The sequence below is a fragment of the Gavialis gangeticus genome, unplaced genomic scaffold (assembly GCF_001723915.1).
Source record: "Gavialis gangeticus isolate Ggan-Ray unplaced genomic scaffold, GavGan_comp1, whole genome shotgun sequence".
Lineage (NCBI taxonomy): Eukaryota > Metazoa > Chordata > Crocodylia > Gavialidae > Gavialis > Gavialis gangeticus.
The window spans coordinates 4,278,084-4,285,018 of NW_017729031.1; positions in this window are offsets into that span (position 1 = coordinate 4,278,084).

Below are 6,935 nucleotides of genomic sequence, written 5' to 3' on the forward strand. Positions count from 1 at the left end.
TTCTGCTTGTGCAGGCACACCATGCTCACCCCGGAGCATTGGGGTGCCTGTTCCCACTGGACCAATGACGGTCGCACCAGAGATTGGGCGCAGCCTGTATCCACCACTGCCTGGATGGGATTTCCCTCAACCCGGGCCAGAACTTCGGGTAGAGGACGAATGCGGCCCACACCCTGACTGCCCACCCCACAGTCCATTGACTCAATTTCCGGTGGGGCGCCGAGCTCCGGTTGCCCGTCCCTCCGGCCCGGTTCCATGGCCGACCCTGCTTGGACGCCTTGAGTGCAGTTCCTAGCTATGTGGCCCTTCAGCCCGCACGTGAAACACCTTAGGTTAAGTAGATTCCCCTTCCGGCCTCCTCTGGGCTCTGAGCTCCGCCTTGCCAGGGCCTCTACCCCTTTCGCATTCTGACTGCGTGGCCGGTCTCCCTGAGCCATCTCAAATTGTTCTGCCAGCTGCAGGGCCTCTCGGGATGTTGCGGAGCAATGGCTCTTTACCCGTTGCTGGGTGTCTTCTTCTAAATCATTGATAAATTGTTCTAAGAGGATTTGATCAAACATCTGCTCCTTAGATGAGGACTCCGGCCTGAGCCATTTACTCAAGAAGTCCACCAGGCATTGCCACAGCCCCCGTGGGGCCTTCATTTCGCCTGTCTTCTGCTCCCTAAAGGCCTGGCGGTGTTTTTCTGGAGTAATCTCCAGCCGCCGCAGGATTTCCCCTTTCACCTTATCATAGTCTAAGGCGTCCCCTCTGGACATCTCTCTATAAGCCGCCTGGGCTTGCCCAATCAGCAGGGTCCCCAGCTGTCCCGCCCATTTGGACTTTTCTACCCCAGCCGCTAAGGCCGCCTGTTCAAATACCTCCAAGAACACTTCAGGGTCGTCCTCTTGTGTCATCTTCAGCATCCGGCATTCCCTCGGGCCCTTTTGCACCCACATCTGCTGCTGTAAGAGATGCTCTTGCAGCGAGGTTTGCTGCATGCTCTGTTGCTGCTGCTGCTGCAGCACCTGGACTAACAGGTTCATTACTTGCTGAAAAGGCTCGGTCCCGGTTGAACTTGCCTGGTGCTCCATTGTCGATGACCACTGGCGTCAGGGAGACCACTGCCGATGTTCCCGGCCAATGCACCAGTTGTGAAAGGTGGACCCTTCGTCCTTCGGGTTGGTCCGGTCCATAAAGTTCCCCTCAACTAGACCACGTGCTCACTTCCTGTGCTACACCCGCTGAACTCGCCTGTCACATCTTTGATGATGCTCTGGTTCAGTTTTGCCATCTGGCGCGTGCACGTCCGAAAGTGGCACCTTGTGTCTGCCGGGCCCCGGGGATGCAGAGGGTTCCTCCACCCCTACACCTTCGTCCTTGCCTCCGGCTTCAGGGTCCCCGCTCGCCCCAAATAGTCCTCAGTTCGATACCCCTTCCCCAAGGGGTTCGCACTCGCCCACTTGTCTGCGAGGGTATGAGCCAACCCTACTCCGGCCAGGAGTGCCAGCTGCTGGGTCCCTACGGCCCTGTTCTCCCCCGGAGTTCCCCTCTTCCCTCTAGGGCAGGAATACTCACCCTTGTGAGGGTTTTCCTGCTCTCCGGCCGGATGAGCTGCTCCCTCCTCACGCCAGCCGCGCTGCCCCCGCTCCTTCCTCTGGCTCCTGAGGGCCTCTCTCGGGCTGGGCCCCTGGTGCCAGGTGCTCCGGCCTGATCCGCCCTGTTCCTCTGTGCCCGGAGGCCCCGTTCTTCGGCCCCGCCCCTACCGGGGTCTTACCTGTGCCCCAGAACGTGTGGGTTCGGCGTTGGGCAGCTCGCCTCCGCCTTCCTCTGGTCTCGCCGGTATCTGCCGGCTGTTCGGGCACTTCCGATTCCGCCGCCGCCGCTGCCGTTCTGTGGGCCGCTGGCCCTTTTAACCAGGCCTCCCTCCTCACCCACCTGCAACCAGTTAGTGATTGCCCTGTCTCTCGGGGCAGGGGCAGGGGCAGGTCCAGCACAGCGGACGTCCTGCCGCGACTCTCCCTGGGGTCTCCAGGCTCCTTTGCTCCCGCACAGTCTTGGACAGAGTTTTGCTGTACTTTCTGACACTGTGGGCTCCTGGAACCCTTGTGGGTCCCGTTCTTCAATGGGTGTTTCAGGGCACCCTAGCCTTATGGGCTATGCGTGGTTCCAACCACCCCTTTACCACGCCCCAAGCCTCGCAGATGGAACTGACGTTGTTCAGTCTGGGCATCATTACAATTTGGTCCCCTGGTCCTCCTCAGACTCTCTGCAGCCCTGTATCACACTGCACCTTCACTGGCGCTCATGCTCTCTGCAGCCCCATCTCGCTCTGCACCTCACTGGTGCTCGGGCTCTCCGCAGTCCCGCAACATGCTTCACCCTCTCTGGCACTGAGGTCAATGCACCCCCAATGCTGCACCCCCTCTGGCGCTGTAAAGAGTCCCTTCTCCCATCTTTGGTCTCTGGCCCTTTTGTTTTGGATGTTGCCCCTTTTGAATGTGGCCTTGGTAGCTTAGGTCACTGTTCTCGTTGCTCACCCTGAACCGTTCACTCTCCTGCACAGTTGCCATATTTCCCTTATCTACCTCCATCTGTTGTACCTGTTTTGGCACTGTTAATATCCCAGAATCATACCTGCTGGCAAGTTTTCCTAACTTTTCCCCCAAGCAGTTCATTCCCTCTATATACTGGCTTACCCAGTGACCCCATTTTTGCTCCAGGTACTCGATAACTGTGGGGATACTTTCTTCCCCCATTGTTGTAGAATCTGTTTCAGGAGGTCTCTTCATAATTGTATTCTTTTCCTGCTGCTCTACTGCCCTCTCATTCTTGGGGCTTTCTAGCTCAGTATTTTTGGGTGGTTCTCGGTTTTCCTGAACCTTTAGGCACATAAGCCACGCAGTCTCTACCCATCTTTCGATCTCTATCAAGAACCCTTTCAAGTCTTCAAGCTCTCAGAAATGTTCCTGGCATTGTGCATTAGCTCTGGATGCATGTTCTTCCAATTGCATGCCTATTGCAATCAGTTTACCCCTCTGTGCTTGAGTGTTCTGTTGTGTGTGCTGCTCTATCTCTGCTTGCAACGCCATCTCCCTGGCTGTGCTCCCTTCTAAAAAGGTCTTCAGGGACTGTATCTCTTCCCCCAGTTGGTCCTTTTCCTTCTTCACCTTTTCCCACTGAGCCCGCAATTCTGCACACTCCTCACTTCTGGCTCTTACCTCTGTTTCGAGGGACTGCTTCTGATCTTGTGATGCCTCATGACTCGCCATGTATCCTCTCACTTTCTCCATTTCTTTTGGTGTAACTTTCCCCGTCTCTTCTGCCTGGGTATGGCTCTCCATTAGCTTTTCTCACAGCTCCTTGATGTGGTGTTTGGCCCGGAAGCATCGCTCTTGCCAGGTCTCCAGGTCCTCACGCAGGCCTTCTATCTGGTCCACCTGGCTGTGGATTTCTTTCTGGAGGGGTCCTTTGATATTTCCAGCTTCTGTAGTACCTCCTTTTGTTCTACCATCTGGGCCAAACTGGGTTCAGGAGACTTACTCCTTCATTCAGCCATCTCCTTCTGCATCTCTTGCAACTTCTTCTCCTGCTGTCTGCTCTTCTTGGCCTCACCTGCCATAAGCCGTTCCAGCGCTTGAGTCTTCTCCGCCTCCGCTGCAATCAGGAGCTTGATCTCTTTGGACCTGCCTTCTTTCTTCCCGGGTTGTGCTCGCAGCTCTAAAGTGAGCTGCGAGCACAACTCGGGAACTTTCGCCTCAGCTTGCTCCTTTTGTGACTTTAGCATTTCCAACTCATACTCTAGATGGGTAGCTTTTTCCTCCACCCACAACTGCCAGGTGAAGGTTTCTTTCTGCCTGCCTTCCAGAGTCGTTATTTCTGCCATGTTTCTACTTGTTTCCTAGGCCAGACCTAATATCTTCCCCTCTATGGTCTCTAACAGCCATCTAGTCTCTAATCCTGGCTTGTCTTCCCAAGCCCCGGTCTCACTGCCTTGCACTTCACTGTATCTGTTCTAGCCCTAAGGTTCGTTCCCCTTCTCAGGGACATGGGTTCCTTCCCCGTGCATGGCTGCCTTCCCAGCCAACGCACCAATTTGTCATGGCACAGGGTCCTGCAGGATGGCCTTGATCTCCCCAAGACCCCCTTCCCATGCCAAGTTGGCCCAATGGACACCCTCGAGTCTCGCCCACCACATCTTTGATAGTAAATATATAATAAGGAAGCTGTCTTTACATCATCTTGGACATGGTTTTGCTGTACTTTCTGATCCCATGGGCTTCTGGAACCCTTGTGGCTCCCATTCTGCAATGGGTGTTTCGGGGCACCCTAGCCTTATGGGCTATGCATGGCTCCAACCACCCCTTTACCATGCCCCAAGCCTCACAGATGGAACTGCCATTGTTCAGTCTGGGCCTCATTACAATTTGGCTCCCTGGTCCTCCTCAGGCTTTCCACAGCCCTATCTTGCACTGTACCTTCACTGGCACTCAGGGTCTCCGCAACCCTGTCTCGCTCTGTGCCTCACTGGCGCTTGGGTTCTCTACAGCCCTGTCTCTCTCTGCACCTCACTGGCACTCGGGCTCTCCACAGCCCCACAAAGTGCTGCTCCCTCTCTGGCACTGGGGTTGGTGCACCCCCAATGCTGGGCCCTCTCTGGCGCTAAGGTACCCACGCTGCCGTGGGTCCCCTATGAGGCCTCCTCCTTGCCCTAATAGCCTCACCCAAGCCACCGGTCTTAAACAGCAAACAAAACACAAGCCCCCTGGGTTATAACATAAATTCAAGCCTCCCATCTATAACATTATTTAAGCCACACCAGGGGTGCTCCATCCCTCACCAGTATCAAAGGCTGGACCAGCAGTCAGGCCTCTCCCCTTTGGTTGCTCTGGGAGAGCTCCTTTCCCCTTGGCTTCTGGCAGGGAACTGCCCTCCTGGCCTCAGCCAGGACCTGCCCCTTCCAGTCAGCTGACCGCTGGCAGGTGTGGGCCACTAGCTCACTCTGGTTGCCCTGGTAACCAGCAGCTGGGGATCCCCACTCACTGCTAGGGCTCTTTGCTTAGCAGTTTCCACTCTTCAAAGGAGCAGGGCACCTAAGTGCTCTGTGACACTAAGTAACCATTTTAACTGTGTTAACTATTTTTCTGAGAAAAAGCAACAAGTAAATCTGTGTGAGTCTTTGTGCTGTGAGCCAGCTACAGTGAGGAATGATATAAGATACAGGGGCCCAAATAAGGTGAAAGATGGTACAACCTGAGACAGAAAAACAGACTGGAATGTGAAAAACAACACATAATTGGTAACAGAATCCAAGATGAACATATGCAAAAAGGTGAATGTAATTGGTGAAGAAGTCTCCAGAAATTTCCAGGTTTTGGTCAAAGTCTGCCCATTGACCGAAGAGCAGAAGTCAAGGTCTTAGACATGCACTCATAGCAAAAAGACATGTAAATGAATTAAATACATAAGCAATTTCACGATAATGAAGTAAACAGTAAACAGAGGTGGAGCTTGAGATGGGAGGAGAAATGGGTGGAACAGGAGGAGGGACAGAGGTGGAATAAATGTTAATGAGTATAAACTAAAGTGTATAAATGTAGGATGAACATACAGGACCCCATCACTTATGGTGTGAGGCCCCTTGTCCGAAGCTGTCTCCATTCTGAATAAAGCTGTTGCAAGCAATGTGTGCTGGTGTTTGCTCCCTGCTCTGCTCTGGCTAATGAGTAACAGGATCCATGGGTAATTGGACTGTTGTCTCCTTAGTCGTTGGACGCTGCATGGAGTCGGGGTCTAACAATATGGTCACCCTAATTATAATGGAACCAAATCTAGGAAACCCCACAGAGTTTATGCAAATAGCAGGACTCATAAAGCAGCTGATGATGGCTGGGTTACATTGTGTTCGTATCTGTAAATCAGCCACAACAAGAACAAGTTAAGATTTGAAAAACAAAATAGTTTGTGTGAGTTTTATTGCCACCATTTGCTGAAAGATTTATAAAAATGTAATTAGAATTATACATCTAAAGCAGGAACATTTGTAACTTGTATTTCAAATTATTGAAACCTTTCCCTTGATTTATGAGAGTGTTAAATATTTCACTTAGATCTAATACTATAAAATAATGATTTCAGAAACCCTGAAAATGAAGCATTCTTTTGGAGCTTTTTGCCTCTGTCTTGCATACTAGAATTGTGGTAACTCAAATCATTATTTATTGATAGCTGTACATTAGGCATTGTGAAATTAGTCAGTGCTCTTCCTTCAGGTTGTAATGGACAGATATTCTTGTTATTGGTACCTTTTAGACTCAGCAGAGGAGACTAAGGGCTAAATGGATTGGAAGCTGATCCCTCACCCTTAACTGTAATTCCTTTCTGCTAAAGCTGAGCCATACTGAGCTATCGAGCTTTGCAGTGGATCAGTTCCTCACTGAAATTAAAATAGGAGACATAGATTCAGGGCATGTTGACATGTTCATTAATGTGCCGTAATTACAGTGCATTGAGTTGAGTACCTGTAATAACCAGGGATCCTGGTTTTTACTGATTTTAAAATATCCCCAATTTTCAATTTAAAAAAAGTAACCCCAAATCCACATTTTTCCATGATTAACATGAAAAGCCACTATATAGATCTATATATTAGTGGCATTCCCTACAGAACTGAACTTCCAAAAAGATGAATGAGACTAGTTGGTTCATTCACCAACCCCTGTTAGCCCCATTCTCACGCAGAACAGTTGTCAATCTAAGAGCAATTCCAATGCAATATAAACCTTTCACAGTGATCTAAATTTTAAGCAAAAAATCAAGTTATAAACAATCAGAGTGTCTAATGCAGTATACTAGAGGGAGACATGTATTAAACAAAAAGACAAATGGAAAAAGGTAATGTTTTTCCATGATTAAAATGAAACGCCACTCTGTGTGTGTGTGTGTGTGGGTGGGTG